Source organism: Danio rerio, chromosome 6, assembly GCF_052040795.2.
Source record: "Danio rerio strain M-AB ecotype USA chromosome 6, GRCz13ab, whole genome shotgun sequence".
NCBI classification, from domain to species: domain Eukaryota; kingdom Metazoa; phylum Chordata; class Actinopteri; order Cypriniformes; family Danionidae; genus Danio; species Danio rerio.
The window spans coordinates 35,549,633-35,577,235 of record NC_141026.1 but is presented as its reverse complement, the minus strand read 5'-3'; the positions used below and the strand labels follow the sequence as shown (position 1 = coordinate 35,577,235).

Sequence of the window (27,603 nt, the reverse complement as noted above, 5' to 3'; positions counted from 1 at the left end):
TGAGAATGACTCACAAACATCTTCCTTTCCATAAACACTCCACTTGATGTACTTTTGACTTTGATGCCTTTATCTTACGCCAAAAAAACCTAAGGCAACTGTGGTCAAAGACACCCATAAAATGTTCCTGTCATGAAACTACGAAAGAAAAGAGCAAATGAAAAGTCTTTCAGCCCTTTTTCTTGTCAACAGGGAACAATAATCAGGAAGATGACTGCTGTGAACTTTTGTTCCTTTCTGAGCTTTATGGTTTAAATGGACCTACAGGATCCAGAGTGAAAAAAAATTGAGTTCAGACTAAGGTTGTCTTGGCAGTACAGCAGCGGGCAGACTTTAGAGGACTATTAGTAGTTTCCAGTGAGCAAATAAATTGGTGATTTAATAGTAGTGTCCCTCTGTCAGCCTCTTAATTTAGATGAAGGCTACAAAAAGCCACAAGGAGATGATATAGTCATCATCTCCAGATTTGACTCTCTTCATTCAAGAAAGAATGAAGCTGAGGGGAAGAGAAGTGGAACATTTATTTAAGAACATTTATGGATTTCAGGATTCAAGCACACAGGACCACGGAGGGAGAAATGGAGTCATACTTTGGCAAAGGGATTGAACGCAAATCCATTAGAGAGTCTAAAACAGTCCATAATAAAAATGATCAGTGAGGGAGATAAAATAAGTATAAAATACACAAAATAGAAAAAAAAGGATAAAATAAGTTTTTGAGGAATAAATATCAGTAGAATAACCATGATTTTCAATCATTCATTTTCCTTCAGCTTAGTCCCTTATTTATCAGGAGTCGCCATAGTGGAATGAACAGCCAACTATTCCAGCAAATGCTTTACGCAGTGGATGCCCTACTGCCATTTAAATATGAGCAGATTTGGTCTAAACAAACATTATTTATTTATTTTTTTGCGCTCATTATATTTTGGTACACAACCTTGTTGTTTCTTATTCTGCATTTAGTTCTCATTTTCACATGTTATAATTTTACATGCGATGTCAATATTTTGATTTACGCGCATAAATTTTCTATCCGCGACCGCAATACTTTAGGCAGGAATTTGGTCCCATTCACTACGGCCAATTAAGTTAATCTATAATGCATGACTTTGGACTGTGGGGTAAACATGGTGAGAACATGCAAACTCCACACAGAAATGGCAACTGGCCCAGCCAGGACTCGAACCAGTGACCTTATTGCTGTGAGGCGACGGTGCTAACCACTGAGCCACCATGCCACATGATTTTCTACCACAACAGCTAAAAACATCTAAAAAAAAATAGCATTTTCTTCTTCGTAAGCTCTTTTGTGTAGGTTCAGTAATTTCACTTTTATGGGAAATAGAAGGTTATTCATATTCATTTTCTTTAAAGTGAAATAACTATAAACATAGGAGGCTGTTAAGCGTGATGTCACGAGAAGCAGCTTCCGGGTAGGATAGTTATATCAAACTATATAGGGAGACTCAACAAATGGTAATAATAAACATTTACACGACAAAGTATTACTTTCAAAAGTCACGATTACAATATATATATATATATATATATTTATAATACTTATTAAATTATTGGTGTTTGTGATGCATGTACACCATGATTTTATTCATTCATTCATTTTCTTGTCGGCTTAGTGCCTTTATTAATCCAGGGTCGCCACGGCGGAATGAACCGCCAACTTATCCAGCACTTTTTTACACAGCGGATGCCCTTCCAGCTCCAACCCATCTTTAGGAAACATCCACATACACTACGGACTATTTAGTCTACCCAATTCACCTGTACCGCATATCTTTGGACTGTGGGGGAAACCGGAGCACCCGGAGGAAACCCACGTGAATGCAGGAAGAACTCACAAACTCCAAACAGAAACGCCAACTGAGCCGAGGTTCGTACCAGCGACCCAGCAACCTACTTGCTGTGAGGTGACAGCACTACCTACTGCGCCACTGCGTCGCCCATGACTTTATATAAAATTAACTTTGATGTGAGATATAACCTGGGGCAGACAGAATCTGCGGACATTTTTTCTATTTCTGTGCAGAATATTATAAAAAATCTACATATTTATGCAGAATGTTTTTGGGAGTATTGTAACTAAAAACTTTCATTCATTCATTTTCTTTTCAGCTTAATCCCTTTACTAATCTGGGGTCACCATAGCGGAATGAACCGCCAACTCAACCGCATACTCATTCACACTTATACACTAGGGATTCACCTATACCGCATGTCTTTGGACCGTGTCTTTGGACCGTTGTAGAACACAGAAACGCCAACTGACCCAGCCAAGTCTCGAACTAGCGACCTTCTTGCTTTGAGGCAACACCACTACCTACTGTGCCCCTGCATTGCAGCGTAGCTAAAAACTTAATATACTAAATAAAAAAATAAAAAACAATACCTTTTTAACTTTTATTTAATGTTTACAATGCAAATCCTATTCGATCCACTTATTTGGTAAACAAAGCAAGTCTCTCATATAATACTTCTACCATATATCTACTAAAAGACAGAAATAATTACTTTACAAACTGTATTGTAAGTAAATCATATGAATGTTTTCATATTAGTAATATTAAAAACTAAATTAAAAACTGAATAAATATAAATTTACACACAACTGAGTAAATAGACTCAATGATGGACTGAAAATCTGCAGATTTCAGCATGGGCAAATTCCATTTGGGCCTAGATTATGACTCAAAAATGGTCATAAATGACTATTTTTTCAATTTAAATGAGTAGCGACTTAGATCCAGAAACAGTATTCCTTGTGTCACAACTTAACAAGCGGATAATCATATTTCTTCATTTAAAAAAAAACATGTTTTTTTCATAAAAATTTGAAAGAAAGGTTATCAGACTAGACAATTTTAGAATCTGAGAATGTTCAAATGTCTTTTATATCTTCAGCTATGCATAAGTAAATATACAAGGATGAATAATTCACATTCAGACTAGTGAGCAACACACTAATAAATGAATAGGCTCCATTTTCACAGAACCTGCCAACATTTAAAGTAGTTGGCGAAAATTCAAACATCTCAGAGTCCAATGCAATTTGCATCAAGAACTCTGCAGCTTAAGGGATTTTAAAGTTCTCAAGCTTAGTGCCATAAACTGATGAAGACCAGACACGTCAATTAATGAACAGAGGAAACCAGACTTAAGGTCATATAATTAAAACAAGAAATCTATCAACTATCATTAAAGGTGAGATGTGTGTAAATTCTGTACCTCAAGCTCCGTCAAACAAAGCTGCAGCCCATCTGGTGACATCCATTAAATGCAATAACCCACGCAAAAAACAGTTTGACATTCACCTGACAAGACAATACTCCTGAGAATAGAACAAATTAGCCTGGAGGAACAGCTAGTGATACATAAATATCTATAGACGAAGAGAAGTATAGACAAGAGACACGTGAAAGAAGACTTAGGGCCATATCTCTAGTGCGTGACCTTTAACTTCTCTCTGCCATGATGTATACATTTGATTGAAGACTGTGATTAAAATGATTCTTTCTGAGTTTCTCCAGAAAAAAAAAAGCCTCTGGCATGTGTAGATTCTCTAGCAAGACTGCATACAATGCCAAGCATAAAAGAGTACACCCCATCACATATCTCTTTTAAATTCATATTTTTCTATAGGTATAGACAATATAGGATATATATATATATATATATATATATATATATATATATATATATATATATATATATATATATATATATATATATATATATATATATATATAATCTATAGGATAATATATGTGTGTGTATACATTAGATCAGGGGTCACCAATCCTGGTCCTGGAGGTCCCTGCAGGGTTTAGCTCCATCTTGCCTCAACCCACCTGCCTGGATGTTTCAAGTTTACCTAGTAAGACCTTGATTTGCTTGTTCAGGTGTGTGTGATTACGGTTGGAGCTAAAATCTGCCGGACACCGGCCCTCCAGGAACAAGTTTGTTGACCACTGCATTAGATTAGCTAAGTTCAGACTGCATGATTTCAGCTCTGATTTTGACTCGGCGACAGGTTTTGAGAAATCGCAAACAAATGGCTGAAATCACAGACAAATGTGTGCTTGTTCACTCGAGTAACAATCACACAGTGTAAACTATCACAGATGCATTCTGAGAGAATCGCCGATGAGTCGCCGACACCGTGAGATATTTGGCATGCTAAATATTTGTAGCTGTCTGCGATTCAAATCATGCCATGTGAAACGTGTTCTGACTGAAAATGAGATTGGTGATTAGCTACAGTCAATAAGAGAGCAGCATCCAGCTGAGAAGTTCCAAGTTCCAGGGAGTAGTAAGGGCTTCTTTTCAGTCTATTTGGAACCAAGAAATGGAGGGAAAACTAGTGGAAATTTAGCATGAGCACCAGTGTCTGTTCAATGTGTCATCTGAGCAATATCACAATCGTGTCAAAAAAGAAAAAAAAGGTAAACAGAAATTGCTAATTCCCGAACCCAGGAGAGCAAAATAAGTATATTTCCCACACCACTTAAGGCTTCTTTCTCATTATGTACTTATGTAAATAAATATATACTATGTGACCTCGCGTCTATTTCATGTCACTTCTCGCATGCTTTTGGTTGTGAAACATAGTATGGAACCGAGACAAAGTTGTCGGTGGTTCTCCTATTGTAAATTCATGCAGAGTGAAACCCCATGTCCATCTTGAAGTGTAAACACAGCAGCGACGGAACGCTACCCCAGATAGTCATGCAGTGTGAAAACAATTGTGTTGCGACTACTTTGAAAATCCTGCAGTCTGAACTCACCATTAGTCAGAACCAAGACAAAACTGGAGCTAACTAAAGACCATGGTCTAAACCAGTGGTCACCAACCCTGTTCCTGGAGAGTTATCTTCCGGGACATTTCAGTTGCAACCCTGACCAAACACACCTGTTTGTTATCATCAAGAGCTGCTTTAGGTACTATTAATTGGTTCAGGTGTGTTTGATCAGGGTTGGGACTGAATTCTGCAGGAAGGTAGCTCTCCAGGAACAGGGTTGATGACCCCTGGTCTAAACAATAGCACAACCAAAATAATATGTGAGGGAAAATATTTGAATTAAGAATAAATCAAGAGTAAATAAAAAAAGTAATTTAGATAAAGTATTTTTTTTTTATTCCAACGTACATTATTAATATTTCTAATGATATTTGTAGACCAAACTCTAAGGCCCAATCCCAATTCTTACCCTTACCCCTCCCCATGCTCACGTGGGTTTCCCCCGGTTTCATCCCACCATCCAAAAACTTGCAACTTAAGTTAATGCAACTTAAATTAATTGACTAATCTAAATCTGCACCATAGACATGCTCCTAGTAAGTAGTTATCTCTTAAGAGCAATCACTATCTGTTTATTAGCTACTACAGCAGGGGAATTCTCGAGATCTACCAGAACTGAAACTCCCCTCTCGCCTTGCAAACAGGAGGGAGCCCCGGGCTCGAGGATCTTATGAGCTCAGGGCTTGTAAGCTCCCGGGACAGCATGCCAAACAAGCTTTATAATCAATCACCAGCTAAGAGTGAACTCTTGGAAAAAAAAAAAAAAAACACTAAAATAAAAACCACTAAATTTATTTGTTAAATTAATTTATTTAAATTTATTTATATAATCCATAATAATAACTCCTTTATAGTAGTCCCACAACATACTTTCACATCTGACAATCGATGACACTCGAATACCCAGTCTGAAAAGTCTAGAGGCTGGGAATGAGCTTTTTACAGTGTCTGCTATAATGTTAATGTTGTTTTCGTATGTTCACATGAATGAATATGGGAATGGTGTATATGCACAGTACAGTTACGAGCCTAATGCCTCATTATATCATTTTGATTACATGTAATCATAGCCTACAGTGATTTCCTAAAGATACATACCAAAAAAAGAATACAACTGGAATAACTATAGCAGTCGCGATCATCAATCTCATATGAAGCAAGAGCTTGCGATGACATACGATGACGTGTGCAGGTGTCGTAGCTGTCCCATTTCTGAAGGGTAAATTTTGATTTCTTCCCCTACACACTCATTTTAAAGGGGTTTCAGGGGTTCCAAAATAGAATTTAGATTGGGCTTTATTTTAATGACTTTTTACTAAAGCTGTTTTGTTGTGCACCAATGCACAAACTACAACATTGCACCAACACCAGTTCTAATACACCAACATTTACTGTCTATATTGGCTTAGAAATGGATAAAATGTTACTTTTATAAGGGGGTGTAGTACTTATTTATGCTGTGCACTGTAGAATATATGTGTAAAAATATATCAAAGTGTGTTCTGCCTCCTCAATTTAATCGGTAGAGCATATGAGACAACCATGACAAGTATGAAACTAGGTTGCCTTCAGGCAGCCATCAGTGCAGCACAAACGCCTCAACTAACTTTCACTGACAGTGTCAGTCTGAGATCTGAGACGTGTTCACCAGTATTTGACATTGAGAAGATCACCGCCAACAAAGACTGATTCTTCGGCAATTAAATTCTCTGATGCACTTGAAATATGGCGTTTGCTTAACCTTAGCTGCCTCAGCAAACAAATTGGTGCAAAAATCTACTTTGAATTAAGTGTGTTGTTTGAGCAAATCAAATACTTTTCGTTCGTTTGGAGAAGAAAGTCGGCCTTTCCCCCCCCTTTCATGCTGCAGTCTAAACATTATGAAGGTTGTGTATAGCTCAGAGCAGATGGGAAGACTTTAAACAAACTTGCTACTTGTAAAAGACGAGCAAATTGAAGATGGAGCCAAGGTAAAAGAGCACCACCTGTGTCAACATGGCTCTGTGGGTCATATTTACTGATGCATCATTAATTTCCTTGGAGTGCTGTCTGTTTCGGAGGAGCTGCAAATTTTCAGGAAAGATGAAAGGGGACAGAAGGTTAAGATGGAGAGTAACTATTTAACTTGAGGGCAGCCTGGAAAACTACGAGCTTGTTTAAAGGACTTTGATGTGTCTGCAAGGACAGGGTATAACCAAGCTTCCCTCAATTCCTATGATGTTCTCTTTTAGTCTTCAGAAAAAGTGGAACGGGGCTGACAGCTCATGCTGTCACAAGGGAAGTGGTTCACATCAATCCCCAAAATGAAATAAAAAAGATAGCTATGTATCCATCTGCTTTTGTGACACATGACATAAATAATCAATCAATCAACAGGAGCATAGGTAGCTGGGAAGGGTCATGGCTCTTGTAGTTTGCAGCTATATGCACATATGGTGATGGTGCGCAAAAATATGAATAAATAAATTGCATAGCAAACAATCAAGTCAACAGCACTAAACAGGCAGTTGTTCCTGATGTGAAATGAATTGAACTGAGAATTGCTATTAGACTGTCTGAATAATGCATGGCCCTATATTGTCAGAGAATTGTCCAAATGCATTTTAAAATACATAAAGCAAGGGTTGTATGCATTTCAAGTATGCATTAAATAGATCAACAATGGCAGCGAACGATGTCTTTGACATTGTTAGTAAAGAGTTTTATTTAAAATAAATATTTTAATAATAATTTAATAATTTAATAATAAATGTTCTATTTACCGAATAATCTTTAAAACCAAAACGTATTATGGTAGGAACCAAACAAAAAAACTAAATTGAGTTGTTTTGTTTTGATTTGACACTATGCATTAGGGATGACCTGAAATTAATATTCTGGGACGAAACCCAAAATTCTGGATGTGCTTGGCCAGAAACCAAAACTGCTTTGTAATAATTGTTTATTATTTTAATAAATAATATAAATTTGTAAGACTTTATCAATTTTATGCATAACCTAGATTGTACTGAATTTAAAAAAGACAATATTTTAGTATCAATGAGTGAGTCAAAAATCATCATTTTACTAGCCTAGCCATGGCAGCACAGTAGTGCTATTGCAAGCAGCAGGATTAATTAATGCATGATCATGTCTTGTCAGTATGCGCATAACTGAGTAGAATAACATTTTTATTCGATAAGAAAACATTTGCATATACTACGATTGAAACACTTTTACCGAACAAATTCCAGTATGCGCATTAAAAAAGGTCATGTGATTGTTATAAGTATTAGTGTATTAGTATTAGTGTTATTATATTATTAATTACCTCCAGAGCTTTCAATAGTGTCTGTGCTCCGCTTTTCACGTCTTTAGACGCTACCACGTGTTCATTGCGTGACGGCATCGTCTTCTGAGGCGAAATTCATTTATTAAACAAGGAAAAGATTCACGCAGCTTCTCCTACCGCTGCAAATTACGTTTTTACTGTTGATATTTGGCACTAGTTAATTAGGAAGTGACGATTTTGTTCTATTGACTAGTTGGATGGATACACTATTTTATTTGCACATCTTTTATGCAATATTACAGTTTTGCGCAAAAAGCTAATTAAGATTTTTGGATGGAAACATAGCAAAAGTTTTATTTCAGCAGACTTTATTATTCCCATGACCATATGTGGTTTAAGTATAGATAAGCATTGGTTCATAAACATAATATCCATCCGGCAGAATATTAAGCTCTGCTCAGCTTCTTTTTGCACTTTGGTCAACCAAACAACAAACCTGCCTTAGAATGAAGTAATGAAATGAATGGATTTGATAACGCAGCACTTTCTGCGCTCAGAAAGCAATGACTATGGCTGGAGGAAGAGTGAAACTTGCACGCTTAACACTGTTGAGCAGTGTGGTCAAGCATAAGTTTAACAACTCATTTTTTAGCCGTTACTCTCTTTCAACAGAAAACCAAAAATGCCATTTTCAGAAAATAATTCAGTGCATCCTATACAATTATAAGAAATGTACTAATCAAAATTTTTTAGAACTATTTTTTAATCATGATTTGACACTAAAAAAATCTGCCAAAATTTGTTTTGATGCTGTGAAAAGCTGACATACCATCTATATTTTTATATGATTAAACATTTATTCATCATGCAACATACACACTGTCACACAACAGACCAAAAGAAAAACAAAAGAGAAAAGAAAATGTCATGAGCTTTATGAAAAAAGGCATAACTCACCTCTTGACCTTCAGTGATGTTATTTGTTCTTCCTGGCTGAATGAAGATTGCTTCTCCACAAAATTGTCACAGTATATCTAACTGATTTCTTAGAATCAAATATATTTCTCCGCAACTAACCCAATTATATGCAGCAACGTCCAAATTTATAGTGCTGCTGAATTGGGTGGCAGTATATTGAAAACTGTCTTGATTTGATTCATGTGTAAAAGATAAAAAAAGAAACACTGTATTGACATACTTCTAAAGTATCTTCTCTATGTATCATACTCAAACATGCAAATATCATACAGTAATCAACACATAAACAACATAAACCACAGTAAATAACACATAAACCCTAATTATATCCACCTATTATCTAAGCTGCATGATGACTGCTTTGTGTGAATTTTAGTAGTCCAATAAACTAAAGTTCTTTTAAAAAAATATAAGGTGTCATAATTTTCCTCAAAGAGCATTCATCAAATTTTTTTTAGAATTAACAAATTAAGTTGACTGTAATAACCCTAAACAAGTATTTCCGCAATAATATTATTGACATGTTGGAGCATCATTGTACTGTAGGAAATAAATCTTAAAGCTCTCATCCTTCAAAAATTAAATTTAGTTAATATTACAAGACCACTGTACTTCTTCTATACTTTCTCGTTTATTTTGTACTTTCTCGTTTTTTTCTCTTGTTTTATGTTACTATTTCTATTTGTGTTAATTGTACTCTACTGTAATTGTATGTTTCTGAAATATGTATGTGTTATTATGTCATGTAATAAGGATATTAAAATAAACGAAAAACAAGTCACCTTTCAAAGACCACCAATCACTTCACTCAGCAACTGTCATGGCATAATAACACATAAATATTTCAGCAGGGTCCGTCCTGTTTTTGGGTCCCCCTTGAAACATTTCCATTGTGTTACATGGATATTTGCAAGTGTTGTGACCAATTTGCAGCGCGTTTCTTCACTTGTTTGTGTTATGACCAATTTGCAACACGTTTGCTGTGAAATTGATGAAGATAATTTCTTTATTTGCTGATGTTTTTTGTAATTGCATGTGCTTTCCTGAATTGCAGCGTGTTAAGCTCTCTCAGCCACCGTACATGTAAAAAGACCAAGAGTAACGTTATTTTCATGACTGACAAAACTAAAGCATAATGCCAAATGTACCTCTCACTTAGTTTTCACTATGCACAGTGTATGGATAGCACGACCTAAACAGAAAGATTTGCTTTAGTTCATTTGAAACTAGAAGTGCAACTCATAATGTGAATAGCAGAAAAAGGTGGATAACACTGGCCCTGCAAATACAAACAGGGGCTCGATTCTCCAAATCCCGTCTGACAGCTGGCATACTGGCACACACACACAAACATGCAATAGCACTTCACCCGTTATACCATGGCTCTGAGTCTTAAAATGCCAACACAATAAGAGCATTGATTCAACGAGAGGAATGTTGAAGTAGTAAAAGCTGGAGAGGCCAGGAACACTTAAGAATTTCAACCGAGATAAACCATAAATTCTGACTGCAGGCTTTTTTTCAAGAATGGCCAAGATTAACTATCTGCCTGCGGCTCATTGCAACACTCTTATGGGGATGAGATAAAAGAACAGTTCTTAACAGAGCCTAAAGTGTCCGGTGCACTAGTCTTGCATACTCCATTTCTTGCTGCAAATGTTGCCATCCAGGCATGTGCTGGAGTTTAAACCCCAGGTCAATCTGCACTGCAGCACATTTAATGCTAATGGAAAAATGTACATTCCACACTACCATCTCACAAGAGTGGCTTAAAGTTATGTGCTGATGCTATTAAAGGTCTGCTGTGTTTGTAAGACTTGATTTTTAAAGTGTTTTTCCAGCTTGTTTGCTAGTTTATTTTTGGTTTACATTGAGAAATCATGGTTTTGAAAACATATGCAGGTATTATGTCACAGTGAATGAAGACAAATCAGACTGCATGATTTTAGCCAGGTGACATTTTCTTTGTTTTCACAAAACAATTTTAGGTAAAAATAACTTGCTGCTGTTATTATTTTAGTCTGGTTGGACTTTTGGAATTTGAATTATTTGACCTCTAAAACAGATTGTCAACATTGTACAACATTGCAACTAGTACTTTTTTAGATACTACTCCATTCAATTAATTACTTGTATATTAATATTACTTATCTGTTGTGTACAAGTGCTTATTTTTTATTATCTTTCCAGTAAAAAAACATCAGCTACACCAGTGGTTCCCATTCCCCGGACCGGTACAAGGCCGTGGATCAATTGGTACCGGGTTGTAAGAGAAATGATTAATTATTTCCATTGTATTTTTCATCTGCGTCTGAATGATCTTTTATTTTAAAAATATATATTTTGTTTTGAAAAATTACAGTTTTTTCTCGGTTACATTTCTGTCACTTAAGCACCAAAATTTAACCCACAAGCTGCCGAAATGAGTAAGAAACAGACGTCTTTCAAAAGTTTTTTTGTGAAGGGGAAAAGGCTCAGTGAATGACCCATGAACTGCCAAGGAATGGCTCTGCAACCCATTTGTCAACAAATCAAGTGAATCCAGCATGTCTGTGCAAGATCAACTGCTGGAGATCACAAATGATGGCGGCCGTTAAGGTCGATATTGGAAAAATCTGATATTGCAATATATATATTTTTTGCGATATGATATTGCGATATTGTATACAGTTTTACAAGACAGTTTGAATTGAGCTATTTGTAGGGAAATCTTACAGTATTCAGGTACAGAAATTGAATTATCACAATGCAAATTCAAGAGTTTACACTTAGCTGATTATTAATTATAAAGCGTGTTTGGCATGCTGTCCGGGGAGAGGGCCCTGTGCTTGAAAGATCCTCGAGCACGGGGCTTCCTCTTGTTTGTATGGCGAGAGGAGAGTTTGAGCTCAGGTAGGTCTCAAGAACTCTCCTGCTTATTATTTGCTAATGGCAATTATGAATTGCTGATTAAGAGTTCATCAATGCTGCCGATTTGATTTGGTCAATTCACCTATGTCATATGCCTTTAGACAGTGGGAGAAAACCGGAGAACCCAATGGAAACCCATGCAAGCACAGAAAGAACATGTAAACATTGCACAGAAACGTCCTACAAAAAGTAAATTTGTACTAAATTTGAACCAATGATATCCTTGCTGTGAGTCAACCTTGCTAACCACTGGGCCGCTGTGCCATCCTGATAAAGTAAGGAGGGATGAGTATAGGGTGAAAGGAGGGATTCTGAAAGATGAACATAACTAAGGTAAGAAACTCCTGCGTAGATAACGCAGGACCAGCTATGATCAATTATAAGCACGTGATCCTCTGGAAATTAGTTTATAAATAAACTTCACAAAATGTTTTTCTTACTTTTTATATTGCTTTTAGTACAAATATTAATTCTGAGATCAAGTTAAAATATTGTTTAGTTTTCACCGTCAGAAGAAATGTGAAAAGTATTTTTTGTTTTGTTTTTTTGCTTGTTTTAAGTAAATTATCTGTCAGTGTGAGAAGTGAAATTATTTTGTTTTTACTTTGAAATGTAAATATTTGGACTAGAAACGATGAAAATTCTAAATAAGAAATGGATTTTGCATAAATCATACAAATTCCATATAAATACAGTTATTAAATACAATTCTGTTTATCCTGGTCAACTATAATTCAGACTGAACATTGCATATCTTTGCGATGAGTCTATTGTGAATGCACACATTGCGATATCGATGCTTAAACGATATTGTGCAGCCCTTAAGCACCCACAACGAGTTCACATCTCGCATCTTTTCCATGTGCTACAGTGGAGGAGTGATGGGCAGGAGCGGTGCAATGCAGAAGCACCTTCGAGGAGAACCAGTTAAAAACATCTTCAGGATAGACCCTTTTCACATTACCAAGTTTTTCAGGAGCAGAAGTTGTCATTGTTGGATAAACTTTGAGTGCAGTGATTGGGAGAGTACAGCAAATATTTTTTGTACAATCCTATTTGCTGAAATGATAAAAGAAAAAAGAAAAGGGGAAACATAGTAAGTGACTGATGAAGGCAGCCAGAGGAGAGAAAAACATCAAATTAACTCTCAGCCCTACAGATGCTGCATTACAACCACCTTGCATAAGCGGTAATTTGTATTTTTGTAATTTTGCGCAAAGATGATATACTACATACTTAATTAAATATAAATGTTCATAGTTTTTTTTTTTTTTTTTAAATCTAAATATTAAAAAGTTTTAGGAGAAACTTTCAAGAAAGTTTCAAGATTATGATTTTTTAAAAAACATGAACATTTATGTTATGACTGTTATGACGCGTTAAATGGTCAAAACGGTCATATAAAAATATTCATAGGTTGTTGTTTTTTTTGCATTTTTTTTAGACTGCAGTGTTTTTTTTTCAATAAATAAAACATATCAGAGTTGTAGCAATGTTTTGTCAGCTTATCCTCAGAGATAATGGTTGATAGTCGCTTAGCATCACTCCTTCCTCCCTCCACCGGGCCACGATAAAATTGTCAATTGTTGATCCGTCTGCAGTGATAAAAAAGTTACTTAGGAGCTACAATATCATGAAGTAACAGTGAAATATTTACTGCCACTGAAAAGTTTAATCAGTAAAATATAACTATTATCATTTTATTTTGTCAATAGTTGTGAGCAAGGATACACAAAATAGACGATATATATATGCAAGTACATGGAAAAACAACAAGCACTTTTGGACGGTCATCATTGGCTAAATTTTTGTGTTTTGTTTTCAATTTGGTGTATGACAACTAACCAAAGGAACTCCGTTATAACCTGTAAATCCATGACCACTCGGTTTCTACATCAATAACTATTTGCGTTTCAGATTTTACAATAAGTTTAACACTAGTTGAAATCAACATGGTCTTGTGTAGAAACTAAGCCCCACTTGTTTACAAAAGGCAGCCCGCCAGTCATTTTACCCTGGTGCATTTTATATCCTTGCGTATTATGCTGGTTAAATTAGACTGCGACAAATTTATCGCAAGCCTTTTCGGGTCGCATTTAAAATGCACAGATGAAGGGGACATAAAAAAAGGACATAAAAGGCATGTGTCTTTATGGGTGCTCATAAATAGCTAGAGAAAGCGTAATATTGAGAAGCAGTTTTAGCCGTTTTTGTGCTTTCTTCTTGATTTCAGAAAAACCACAGTCCAATCCTGCAGCCACAGCACAGGAATAAGGATAGAAACAGATTTATGATGCAACGTTTTCCCAGGCGAAGGCAGTGTTTATCACCATGCCTGGGCTTCATGGAAAACAAGCGAGAAAGAGAATACACAACAGCAGGAAAAAATGGCACACAAAGACTTGGCTGTCTTCCGCTTGGCATTGCACTGAGTGAAATAGTTGGAGATGGATTTTCAGAGAGATATGACTGAGAGGGTCTGCTGCACCAGACCTCGTTGTCATGCTTAAAGTGAAATCCTTCAAACGTCTGTTCGGGAATGCACATGGGACAAAGCGCTCTAATGCTGAACAGCTGCAGAAACAGGAATGCCTACCTGCATTGCAAATGATGTGTAAAATTAAACATGTCATGTAAATATAAAATGATGATATGCCTGTTTCAAATTTTGGCAATCCAAAAATTAAAGCTATTGCGAGAATCTGCATTAGTCTGAAATTTGGGTTAATTTACAACTATGGCTATTTTGATCATTTAATCTAACACTTATTAGAACAAATCATCAATTGATCATAGCTTATTTAACTGGTTAATCAGTAGACATTGACTAATTTTACAGCTTTTAACAAATATACAAGATCATTTTGAAATGTCAGTTACTATTACTACAGTACTACAAAACTGCAATTATCAGCATGACTTGATAAAACTGGAGTCATTTCATAGCTCCTGAAAAAACAAATTCCACATTGCTACCATCAGATGCTTCCTTAACTGTTGTTTTCTCACCACCCTTTATTTTTGGCTTTGTTACTGAGAGAAAGTGCAACACATGTCTATATTTTCTTTTAACCATTGCTTTTAGCAGTGCGCACTAAGAGGTTATTTTTCAATAATAGCAATTAATCTATATTACCTATAAGAAATTAAATAACTCATCCTTCACTTGTTCCAAAACTGTTTGAGTTCCTTTTTTGAGTTTAGTTTATATTTCTTTGTGGAAATATAAACTGGAAAAACAATGGAAATACACACCTATTGCCATTCATAGTATTTTTCGCTGCCACTACAGTCATTAAAGTCATTAACAGCTTTTTTTCCAACACTCTTCAGAATATCTTGTTTTGGGTTCAAAATAAAGAAAAAGAATTGTAATCATTGAAGAACTTTTAAAAAATGAAGAATTTTGTGAGTAAATGGTGAGGAAATTTTTGTTTTTGGGTGAACCTTGTTTTAAAACCAACATAGGTTTGTTCTGAAAATCTTCCCCTATGTACATTTCTGAGAAGTGCCAAATACGTCCCAGGAGGTATGTGTTTTTGCAGTTTTTGTTTGCGCAGAGGCCGCTGTGTACACTTTTTGAGATCTCAAATTTCTCTTGCGAGTGCCATTCGTGCCTGCTCTTCTTGCGTAAAGGCCACTGTCGACTGACTGACAGACTGACCAACCAACCGATAACCCCACCCACTTCTTTCTCTAAACCCAACCGATAGTGTTTTAAAATATATCAATAGACCAGCACCCACCCACATCCCTTAACCCAACTGACTGTTTTGAAAAGCAATCCAGAAAAGGAAAACCCTTTACAACAACCTGATTTTTACCACATTTTCAGATTTTACCACATTCTCATTCTGTTATTATTTGTCTTACTTGCTTTCTGGAACCGCCACTGGACAAACTGGTAACAGTAAGAAAGCTGCTAATATGGAGGTAAGCAGTCAGTTGGCAAGTGCTCCAAAGTCTAGACCCTCAGTAGTGATTATTAAACTACACTGAACTGAGCTGAACTGAACTTAAACACTAAAAAACTGAACTAAACTGTTCCAATTTACTATGACCTTTTACTGTATGTGAAGCTGCTTTGACACAATCTACATTGTAAAAGCGCTATGAAATTAAGATGAATTGAATTTAATTGAAAAAAGAACGGCACCATACCCACCTATATCGTTTTTGTTTTTTTTTTAAGATGAAATGCAGCCATACGTAGCTCTGGCAACATAGTTTGTGATCTCCAGAAATGTATATAGTTCAATGTTTTTTAACGAGCCTTTATGTTCTTTAAAACCCATAACAATTTGTCAATCAATACAATGTAACCTCGCCTTAATTCTTACCTTAACATTTGTGTTAAAAGAAGAGCAACATTGTTCCACAAAATGTTAAAGGAATTACCATTCACCTCAGTATTTCCTGTAATGTCCTCATTATGACTACAACCTATCAACTCACAGCTCATATAATCTTAAGAAAATTGCATACAAACTTGTACACCTCAGGTAATGAAATTCTGATGGGGAATAAGTGTAAAATTCTTGTTTATTTGCTGTTTCCAAACACATGCAGTCAGTTTTTTGTAGTTACCAGCTTTTTTGCAGAAAAAAAAAAAACTTCCATAGTGAGAAATAATACAAAAAACAGAACCTTCAGATATGATCTGCTTTCAAAACCAGTTTTTCCGTTTTAATTTGCTTTGGCCAAGTTCACCTGGGTTGTGCAGGGCCACTTGGTTCAGAAATGATGCTATAACACTGCAATGTCCTAATCTGAGTTTAAAAAGGTTACGTTTTTGAAATCGCTCCACCACCTTCGGAGCTAATGTGGAACTAAGCAGAGCAAAGAAATATGGGAGCCAACAAGTGTTCTGCCAAAGCCTTGGCCGACTCTGAACCTCCCTGTCACATGGGAGCACAAAGCACTACACAAGGGCAAATCGAGCAGAGCTGCTGGAGCCAAAAGCCATAAATGAAGCTTGTAACACTGAGTCTTAAACAGTGGATTCTAGCAGTGGAATCACCGCCAACATTTTCACCTTGCCATTTGCATGGCATACCAAAGAACTGCACAGCTCAGCTTGATATTTTGCACAATAGAGCTGTCAACTGATTCAATTGTTGTCAAAACAGGCATTCATAGAGTGTTGTTTGGCTGTAAATTTAATGGAATATTCACCCAGAACTGAAAATTCTGTCATCATTTACTCACTCTTCACTTGTCAGAAACCTGTTTGGGGTTTTTTTCCCTGATGAACAAACAATAAGGTATTTGAAAAAAAAATGTTAGAAAGCTATAACCAATGACTTCCATAGTATCTTTTTCCCCACTAGTTTTCTTACATTTTCCAAAATATCATATTTTGTGTTCATTGTGTTCATATATTATGAAATCACTTACTCATCAGCAAGTAAATGGTTTAAACTACCCCTTTTACTCTCTCACCTTTTTTTGTGATCCATGATTGGTCAGTCAACAAACTTAGTGCAGGGACTTCAAGGGTAAAATTTGAATTGAAAAGCTCTCATATAAACATACATTACTCAAAATGATTTGTAGCTTAGAAAAGCTTCATTAACTTACCCAGGCTGAAAGCTTTATTAGAGTAATAATCATGATAAAATAAAAAATTTTATTTAATGCTTTAATATCTTAAGGCAGTGGTACATGAGCTTATGCCTCAATTAAATGCAATTGATAATGATTTAAGCAGAATAGTAAAGTTTGGTTTTACAGTAAAATAAATAAATATATATTAAAAGAGAAAATGAAAGGCAAGGCAAATGCCTTGTTGATGCCAAAGGTCGGAGGGAAATGGTCAGATTGGTTCCAGCTGATAGACAACAGTACCTTAAATAACCACTTGATACAACCGACGTATGCAGAAGAGCATCGGACAACACGTCCAACCTTTAGAGGAATGGGCTACAAAAGCAAAAAACTACACCTGATGAAACTCCTGTCAGCTAAAAACAAGAAACTGTGGTGACAATTCGCACAGGCTCCCCAAAATTGGACAATAGAAGATTGAAAAAACTTTGCCTGGTCTGATGAGTCTCGATTTCTGCTGCGATATTCAGATGGTTGAGTCAGAATTTGGCATCAACAACATGAAAACATTAATCCATCCTGCCTTGTATCAATGGTTCAGGCCGGTGGTGGTGGTGTAATGGTGTGGGGGATATTTACTTGGCACTTTGGGCCCATTAGTACCAATTGAGCACTGTGTCAATGCCACAGCCTACCTGAGTATTGTTGCTGACCATGTGCATTCCGTTATGACAACAGTGTACCCATCTTCTAATGGTTACTTCCAGCAGAATAAAATGCCATATAATAGAGGAAATCATTTCAGATTTATTGAACATGAGAATTAGTTCACTGTACTCAAATGACCTCCACAGACACCAGACCTCAATCCAATTGAGCACCTTTGGGATGTGGTTGAACAGGATATTTGCATGATTGATGAGCAGGGATCTGTGAAAATCTGCAAGTGGTGCTCGCTGCAGAGCCATTTGAGGAGAGTTGAGCTCCAGAGAGGGGGAGCTTAAGCTTGAGCTCCACCTTTTTTGCACTTCTTCTACGAGTGATGTCACTGGGGGTAGGGTTAGGGGTGGGGTTGGTGTACGCATTAAAACAGCTTACAGGAGGAGGAGCGACAGCTCATGCTCCCCCTCTCTGGAGCTCACCTCTCCTCAAATGGCTCTGCAGCGAGCACCCTCTCAAAATCTGCAGTAACTGCGTGATGCTATCATGTCAATATGGACCAATATATATCTATATATATATATATATATATATATATATATATATATATATATATATATATATATATATATATATATATATATATTAAAGAGAAATCATCATGTTCAAATAATCATGTGACACTAATGGCTGTAGCAGTGGCTAATGAATTGTGAGTTTTTTAAATTTTTATTTTTAAAATGTAAATTATTATTACTGTTGTTGTTGCTATTATTACATGCTCAAAAACAATTAAAATGTCTTAAATGCATAAAACAAATGTAAAACTAGTTGTCTCTATTTATTAAAAACCAAAACTGGTACAGAACATTTGGACATGCTTTACGGTGGGCTAATTTTGCTCATATTTTTGATTTTTCACACTCATCCACACTTATGATGAAAATGCCATGAGCAATTATCACACCTGTTTCCGTGGCAGCACTAGAATCAGCAACAACAACAACATATCAGCCCACGTTAATATTTAAATGTGCTTTTGTATATTTCATTGCTGGCAGTCATTTCAAACTCATAAAGAATATTAGTTTTTTCTCCTCGGTGTACTTTATGGAGGACTGCATGTACAGCTCAGTTCCTCATTAAGCCTAGCCACAAATACAGCCACGATGCCTGACCTCCATGTCTGGAAAATTGATCCCAGAAAGACTTGCTCATGCTTCTTCCCAGAGTCGCTTCGAAAGCCATCATCTCACTTAGCAGCTCACCGACTCATCTATTAACACATCACTGTGTGCTTGATCAGAGCGAGACGCCAAAAGTGGCTTTTCCTCATCAACCATACGACTGCACAAAGCCTTAGAGAAACCCGAGTCAAGTAATCAGGCATCAGTGATCAAACGAGATGGATCTGAAGTCAATAACAAGGATAATGGTAAATGCGAGGGTTGCAGGCTTTAACTGACACTTTCACAGAGCTGGTGGGCAGCTAATAAGTTGATCTTCGCCCCATTACTGCATGGGAACATGCTAGTTTATTCATAGTAGGCAAAACACAAAGAGACAAACCAGCTGTCGAATGCAGCATCTCCACCATTAGCCCGTTCAACATTTGACAGCCAATTGTATGCTTAGGAGACACGACATAGTGCTGTTATTAAGCAAAATGGGCTACGTTTTGTAACACTGGAGCAAATGTGCGCAAACACAAAATGCTAATGACGTCTCTGCTGAGAAGAAGAGATTGAGGGAAGAGCCAAAAATCAAAGAGACGGCTGTTGACCTTATAAAACTATGCTAATGCACAAAGCAGCATATGCTGATTCTTGGACTTTCTCCATTGCAGCATCTATCTAGAGATGACATCAGGTCAGAACAGTCAACGCCAAATTACATTGAGGGTTGAAAAGATCAAAAATATTCTCCAAATGACCTACAGACAGATGGGAACAATGGTTACTGCCAACTTTACAACAATCCGTTTAGTTTTTGAGTTTTTGAACTGAATATTTACAATGTATATGTGGTGAAGTTTAAAAAGAATTATGCAATTTTTTTAAGGGCACTTTCACACCTGTGGATGGATTCTTTTGTTCCAAAACAGGAATTAAAACTGTTACAATGTTGCACTTTGTTCTCTGTGAGTTTTGCTTTTACACGGCAAAGTTTCTAAACAAACCAAAATAGGTAAAACAAGTAACCTACAAGTAAACCTCACCTTACATTGGTCAGACTTTTCCCGCTCAGCTGTCATGCGTCCTTATTTTATTATATGATGATGGGCAATAAGACGATATAAGTGAAAAGCTGTGCTTTAATTTTGGATGGTGACACCCACAGGCATCATCACCAGATATAGATCAGAGGTAAGATGTTGTTTTTTTTTCCTATATAGCATTTGGCTTATGCAATATAGGCTTTACATTATAGAAAGAAATAACAGATAAAGACTGCTGTTCGGTCCATTTCCTTAATAGGTAAACAGCTCTCGTTATTAGTTAACATGCTTTCACTTTCGTATTTGACATGATACTGGTAGGAGTGACATCCCGCCCTACTCATAACTCTCTTTTCATATAGCCGTACTAAGGGTGTCACAATCCTCCAAATCCTCAATTCGATTACATTTTTGATTCTAAAGACACGATTCGATTCGATTTTCGATTATGAATAATTAATTAATTAATGACCAGGGTTGTAACAATATACCGGTATGACGGTCTACCACGATTTGAACGTGCACGATTATCATACCATGAACAATTGCATATCAACGGTTTTAACCCTTAAAGACCGAGACAGCCGCCCGCGGCTAAAAATAAGTATTGCTCTTAAATGTTTAATAACTTTTGATCCTCTGATCCGATTCATACAATTCAAAGATTGGCATAAAGAAGAGAATCTCAGCTTTCCAGTGCTGTATCACATAACATTCGCTTTCAGACTTTCAGAGGCTCCAGAATCAGTGTGGTTACGTCATCAAAATTTGACAACGCTGATTTGACAAAGAAACGCTCGTCACTGTGTCTCTGGACAAACCAGACATGATACATTGATGCATTGTCCCTCCTCCATGCCCAGATTGGTTCAAACTCGCTATATCACAACCAATAAGCATAGGTTTCGCTTTTGTTTGTGGACCAACAACGAGCTGTTTGAACAACACGGAATGAGAGATACATTTATGCGCGGCTAAATAAAACACAAAAAAAAAAAGTTTTGCATGAAATAATTCTCATACTAAGTACTTTTGCATGCACAGCAGCACAGAAACATGACAAAACAGTGACACAGCAAAGACGAACTGCTGCTCTTGCTGTTTTCAAAAGACGCAAATGAAGGTGCAGCTGTTTGTCTGCATTGCAGACAACCATATCCATATCCACAGACAACCATATCCATGCTGGCACATAAAACCTAAGGATGTTCCATATTGAATCTAGTTTCGTTATGTAACTATTTATAGTATAGTAAATATTTATATCTATTTTTTACTGAGGATTTGCACCATGTTTATTTGGACTTTATTTGGACTTTGACACATTATATATTTTTTTCTTATTTTTTTATTTGTTCATTGTAAGTGGTGTTGTTTATAGTAACTGAAAATATATTATTTGGAAAAAGTCAAATTTGCTTCACTGTTCTATTATTTTGTAACATTTGTAACATACCGTATACCGCGAAACCGTCAAACCGTGGTATTGTTTTAGACGATTATCATACCATAAAAAAGTCATACCGTTACAACCCTATTAATGACCAATTAATTATTTTTCAGCCTACAGTTTAAACTACCTGACCTGCATGGTCTTTGTTTTACCCATAAACAAATCATACAGTAAATGAATAAAGGCAAGATAAACACATAATTACCACCTGTCAATCACTTTTTCTGCGGGACTCGTGAATAGGCAGTGATCTGTGTCGTTATAATGGCGTCGGTAAAAAAGACGCACAACCAACAGGAACCAGCCAACAGTATCTGAGGTGTTCGCTAAAATGACTAAGTACAAGTGAGTGAAAGATTGAAGCAGTCCTCTGACTGCCTGGACCTGCTGTCTCGAGCGCAAGGCTGTGTGTGCGTCTGAGTCTGTGTGGTCACGTGATGTGCATTTTCAGAGGTAGAGAGGAAGGAGGGCTGCTCAGAAATCCTACACGCCACTGTGGATGTCAATTCGTTGTCGTTCTAAAATGCCATTTAAAAACAAAGACAGTGTAAACAGGGCCTGAGTGTGTACTTTTCGCGAGCGCATTTGCAACGGGGGAGGGCGGAGGATCGCGATGCCGGTGTTGTCTATCAGACGAACCGTACGTAATACGTACATAGCAGAGCTTGCAAAACTGTGTTTTTTTTTGTCGACAACACGAACGTTGTCAACATAACTCACTGGAAATCCAAAATGCTTACACACCGGCGACTTCATTGAAAGAGGAGAGGGTTTAAGTTATGTCGACAGGTCTCCTGCTTCTGCAGTTAAACAAGCACTTCAACAAGCCTGTTTTTTTCCCGCTTGGCAAGCCAAGCTGACGTGACATGGGGGCGTGGCAGCATCGACGATTCTATTTTTTGATTCGATAATCAAAATTGAGCATAAATTTCGATCGATTTCCATTAAAAATCGAAATTGTGACACCCCTAAGCCGTACTGTATATATGGCTATTAAATATCCATAATACACTGTGATATACCCTGGTCTGGATCGAATTGCTTTCTAACTACAATCAATTCACTCCAGAGATTGTTTTAATCGAGCCAAGACCACCTCATTCAGGGAATCTCTGACCGATTAATTTGACGCGGATCTGAGCACGATTGCTGGATTTACATATGCTCTAACTGGGGAAAAGTGCCAGGTTCAGAAATAAACTTCTAGGTCTGAACCCCCCTAAAATTTAATTTTGCAATTCAAATTAGGGCTGGACGATATAGCAAAAATGCAATCTCAATGAATTATTTTCCATACTGAATGATAACGATATATATTTTCAAATCAGTTGTTAATGCTTCCAGATTTAAAAGAGTAATCCAACAATGACTAAAGCTAAAAAAAATCTTTAAATGGCATAACATTTTCAGCCGATAATTTTTTTTCTCTAATATCAATACACTTTCGATTCCTATTGTTGCACATTTCTGCTGTGTGATTGGCTCTTGAATCAATATAGAGTAAAAAAGTTCAGAGCTTATCACTGTTATTGACAAATTTTATTGTGATTCGATTTAATATCATTTATCGGCCCAGTCCTAATTCAAAACATCTTTTTAATTTTTTTCTCTCACTTTATAGAGAATTTTGACTACAATGATTACTTTTGGTGTTTGTTTGTTCATTTGTAGCAACTTGGGTGCATAAAATTTATATAAAAAAACTGTTTATTATTTTTTATGACAATTATGAAACCATGTTGGCTCAAAAATATAATAATGAGCAAAACAATGGTGTTCAACATTGATAGAGATAAGAAATATTTAATATTTTGAAATCAAATAAACAAATTATAATATTTTACAGCACTTTGTGAGAATTATATTATCTAATCACTTCTAATTTTTTTTGTATGAAGTTTTTTATTGTATTTTATGAATTTAAACTGTCCAATTCCATAATTTTTTTTCACACAACACTTCCTCCTGTAGTAAACTTTGACATTCTAGAGCAGGGGTCACCAATCTCTTTTTAAGCTAAAATCTGCAGAACACCGAAACTCCAACAACAATTTGGTGATCCCTGTTCTAGAGGTATGTGGTAAATATTGAATGAGTGAACAAGTCAGCAATTTCACACACAGTGTAACACAGAAAATATGTTTTTCATGTCTTCTCAGGTAAATAGGAATTCAGCCCTCCATTTCCTTACATCTGTTGTAAGAAAAAGTCTAGACATGAAACAGAATCTTTCATCATTACTTCAACTATTGTTGATACTGATACCAACTACACTCTGAACAAATAGATAAGATTTCTTCATTTGAAAAAAATAAATTGTCCTAAGAATTGACTGTGGAAACCAAATTCATTTATGTGAAGTGTGAACAACTCAAGTGAGTTTAGGGTCTCATTTGTCTAAAAAACACAGTATCAGATTAACACAAGGGCATTTCAGCAAGTCAACTCAAGACATTTGTCACTTCATGCACCTTAAGACAATTAGATTATTCTTGGATTGAAAAGCACAGTCCATCAATGTTCCTGTTGCTGTGCAAGAATGAACAATCTAATAACAACTGCCAAGTGGCAAATGAGAGTAAAACATTGGTGTTGGTGATTATATGCAGCAGTATTATTCAACAGTTGGCTGGAACATCTTTAATAATTCTAACAATGCCTAAGAGTGTGATGCATCTTATATAATGACAAAATCACAAACACTGCAAAATATATTGCAACACTGCAATTACATAAATACGTAATCTGCTGCACAGCACTGTGGTCTTTTAATGTGAGCAGCTCATGATAACAGTATTTTTAGTGTTTTTGGAATGGCCTGGGTGGCAGTAAACTCAGCTAAATCTCTGCAAGTTTAACTCAGTTATAATGTGCATTTGCAACTGCGCCAAACCTCTTGGCAAGTGTGTAACAAGGTTTATAAATCTGTTGTCAAAATAAATAAGAGAAGCATTTCAGAAGATAAGTTTCACCAAAACACTTAGAAACAAAAAAATAACAACAACAACCAGCATTGCTTTTTGGAATTTTACATTTAAATGTAATAATAATAATAATAATAATAATAATAATAATAATAATAATAACAATAATAATTTTCATTATTTTTATTATTATTATTATTATTATTATTATTATTGTTGTTGTTGTTGTTGTTGTTGTTGTTGTTATTATATGTTTATTTATTATTATTATTATTATTATTATTATTATTAGTAGTAGTAGTAGTAGTAGTAGTAGTAGTAGTAGTATTGTTATTCCCAGTGTTGTGTTGCGGCTAGAAGGGCATCCGCTGCGTAAAACATATGCTGGATAAATTAGCGGTTCATTCCGCTGTGGTGACCCCTGATTAATAATTGGACTAAGCCAGAAAAAAAATAAATAAATGAATTATTATTATTATTATTGTTGTTGTTGTTGTTGTTGTTGTTGTTGTTATTATTATCATTATTATTATTATGAATGCTGTTTAATAGAAATACAATGCAAACAGATGTATTTCCATCATTTGTTCTGCCTTTTTTTATGAACACAGTTTCAATGCTTTTCATAAAAAAAAAATTCTCAAGTCACTGGCCATTGGCACGCTTGACAAAATATTACTTTTTGGCTCAGTGAACACACATACTGTATATAGACTTTTCATATTCTACAGCAAACAAGTAAAAACTGACCAATGTGCAGTAAAACAATGACCAATAAACTATTCACAACAAGGATCAAATTTCATATTGCATGACAACGACTAATTAACACAAATGGTGATTTTGGAAATAATACATCAAATTAATTTCAAAATAATTCAAAATTTGATTAAAACTGAAGATAATGTGTTGCAATGTCTCTTTTTAACATTTTAAACATAAACTGTATTTACACTACTCCATTATTATGGCTTTCTTTATGGATTCAAAACAGAGGGCATTGAGCTTGACACCACATCATACTGCAGATATTCACAGCAGGATCGTACATAATTTTGCATGCTTAAAATGTAGTGTGACTCTGCATGTAGGTCATCCACCACTTCCGGCTCTAATGACTTTAAAATGCATCTCTAATACCATTAAAATAACACACAAATGTAACAACAACAAAGTCTATGTGATCATTCTCAACTAGAGTTTAAACTGAAATCCACTTTGCAATACCTAATCGGTTAAAATAAAATCGATTTGATCGATTTGGTAAACTTGACACTTTAGACTCATAAAACTCTCTACAATCAGAGTAAGTGTTTCGTCAGTGTTCCACAAGGATCCCTTGGCACAGGGTGAGTCTCAGGATTGGCTGACTGTCAGCCATCCAATGCACCAGTGATCAATTATTCAACAGAACTGCATGTTTTTGCCTCTCTCGACACTTAGGAATGGCTTTGCTATGCTGTTTATCACCGTCTTTGGCGCCTTGGCTGAAACAAAGGAACTCAATAAGCCACTAAAAGAGGATCTACAGTGAATAAAACACATTAATACCATAAATACTACCTAAACCTTCACCATAAAAGAAACATGCACCCCAGACAGTAAGAGAGAAGAGCGGTCTTTGAACTAGCAGACTTGGCTGTCTGACCTAGTTAGCATATGAACACCCCCACAAGCAGACTGTACCACAGTCAGAAACACGGGGGCAACACAGGCCCCAGAAGAGCTTAACACCACACTTTAGATGTATTTTTGGCTATAAAATACCCTTAGTGCAAGTGCTTATTTCTTATCTTTGCATATGACACATTCACAAATCCTTGACAGAGGCCTAAAATCAGTATTGGAAGTATTTCTGTTTTTTCCCTAGTTGGAGCTGAAGTCTGTGATTTGCACACAATGTCCTCAAATTTTAAGTGAAGCGTTTTATTATAGGGTTGTGCTGCCTAATCTGAATGTGGAGAGAACATAATTAGCCATCTTGCTCTGAAGATGGGATTATGGATGCCATATAGATGTGGTAATTTTTTTACCCCATTTTATATATATATATATTTTATTAGATCAATTTTTTTTACATTTGTTATGCCTTTTCTCCAAACATTTCTTATATACAAATGTATATTTTATACATGATTATAATATATTAACAAACATGTATTTATTATGAAATCAGAATTATTAAACCTCTTTGAAATATATTTTCTTTTTTAAATATTTCTAAAATTATGTTTAACAAAGCAAAAAAAAAAAATCACAGTATGTCTGATAATATTTTTTCTTTTTTTCTTCTGGAGAAAGTCTTATTTGTTTTATTTTGGCTAGAATAAAGGCAGTTTTTTTTATTTTTTTTAAACTATTTTAAGGTCAATATAATAATAATAATAATTATTATTATTATTATTATTATATGTTTATTTATTATTATTATTATTATTATTATTATTATTTATATGATTATTATTGTTGTTATTATTATTATTATTAATATGATTATTATTATTATTAGTAGTAGTAGTAGTAGTAGTAGTAGTAGTAGTATTTTATTCCCAGTGTTGTGTTGCGGCTAGAAGGGCATCCGCTGCGTAAAACATATGCTGGATAAATTAGCGGTTCATTCCGCTGTGGTGACCCCTGATTAATAATTGGACTAAGCCGGAAAAAAAATGAATAAATGAATTATTATTATTATTGTTGTTGTTGTTGTTATTATTATCATTATTATTATTATGAATGCTGTTTAATAGAAATACAATGCAAACAGATGTATTTCCATCATTTGTTTTTTAATTTTTTTAAAACTATTTTAAGGTCAATATAATTAG

General features: G+C 35.6%; 2 protein-coding genes across 8 annotated transcripts in view; one reads left to right on the top strand and one right to left on the bottom strand.

Moving 5' to 3' along the window:
* Nucleotides 1-27,603, bottom strand: part of pik3r3b (phosphoinositide-3-kinase, regulatory subunit 3b (gamma)) — a 481,128-nt gene that overhangs the window by 283,862 nt on the left and 169,663 nt on the right.
* Nucleotides 1-27,603, top strand: part of LOC147843556 (uncharacterized) — a 536,892-nt gene that overhangs the window by 501,170 nt on the left and 8,119 nt on the right. The gene's annotated exons all lie outside the window — the stretch shown is intronic.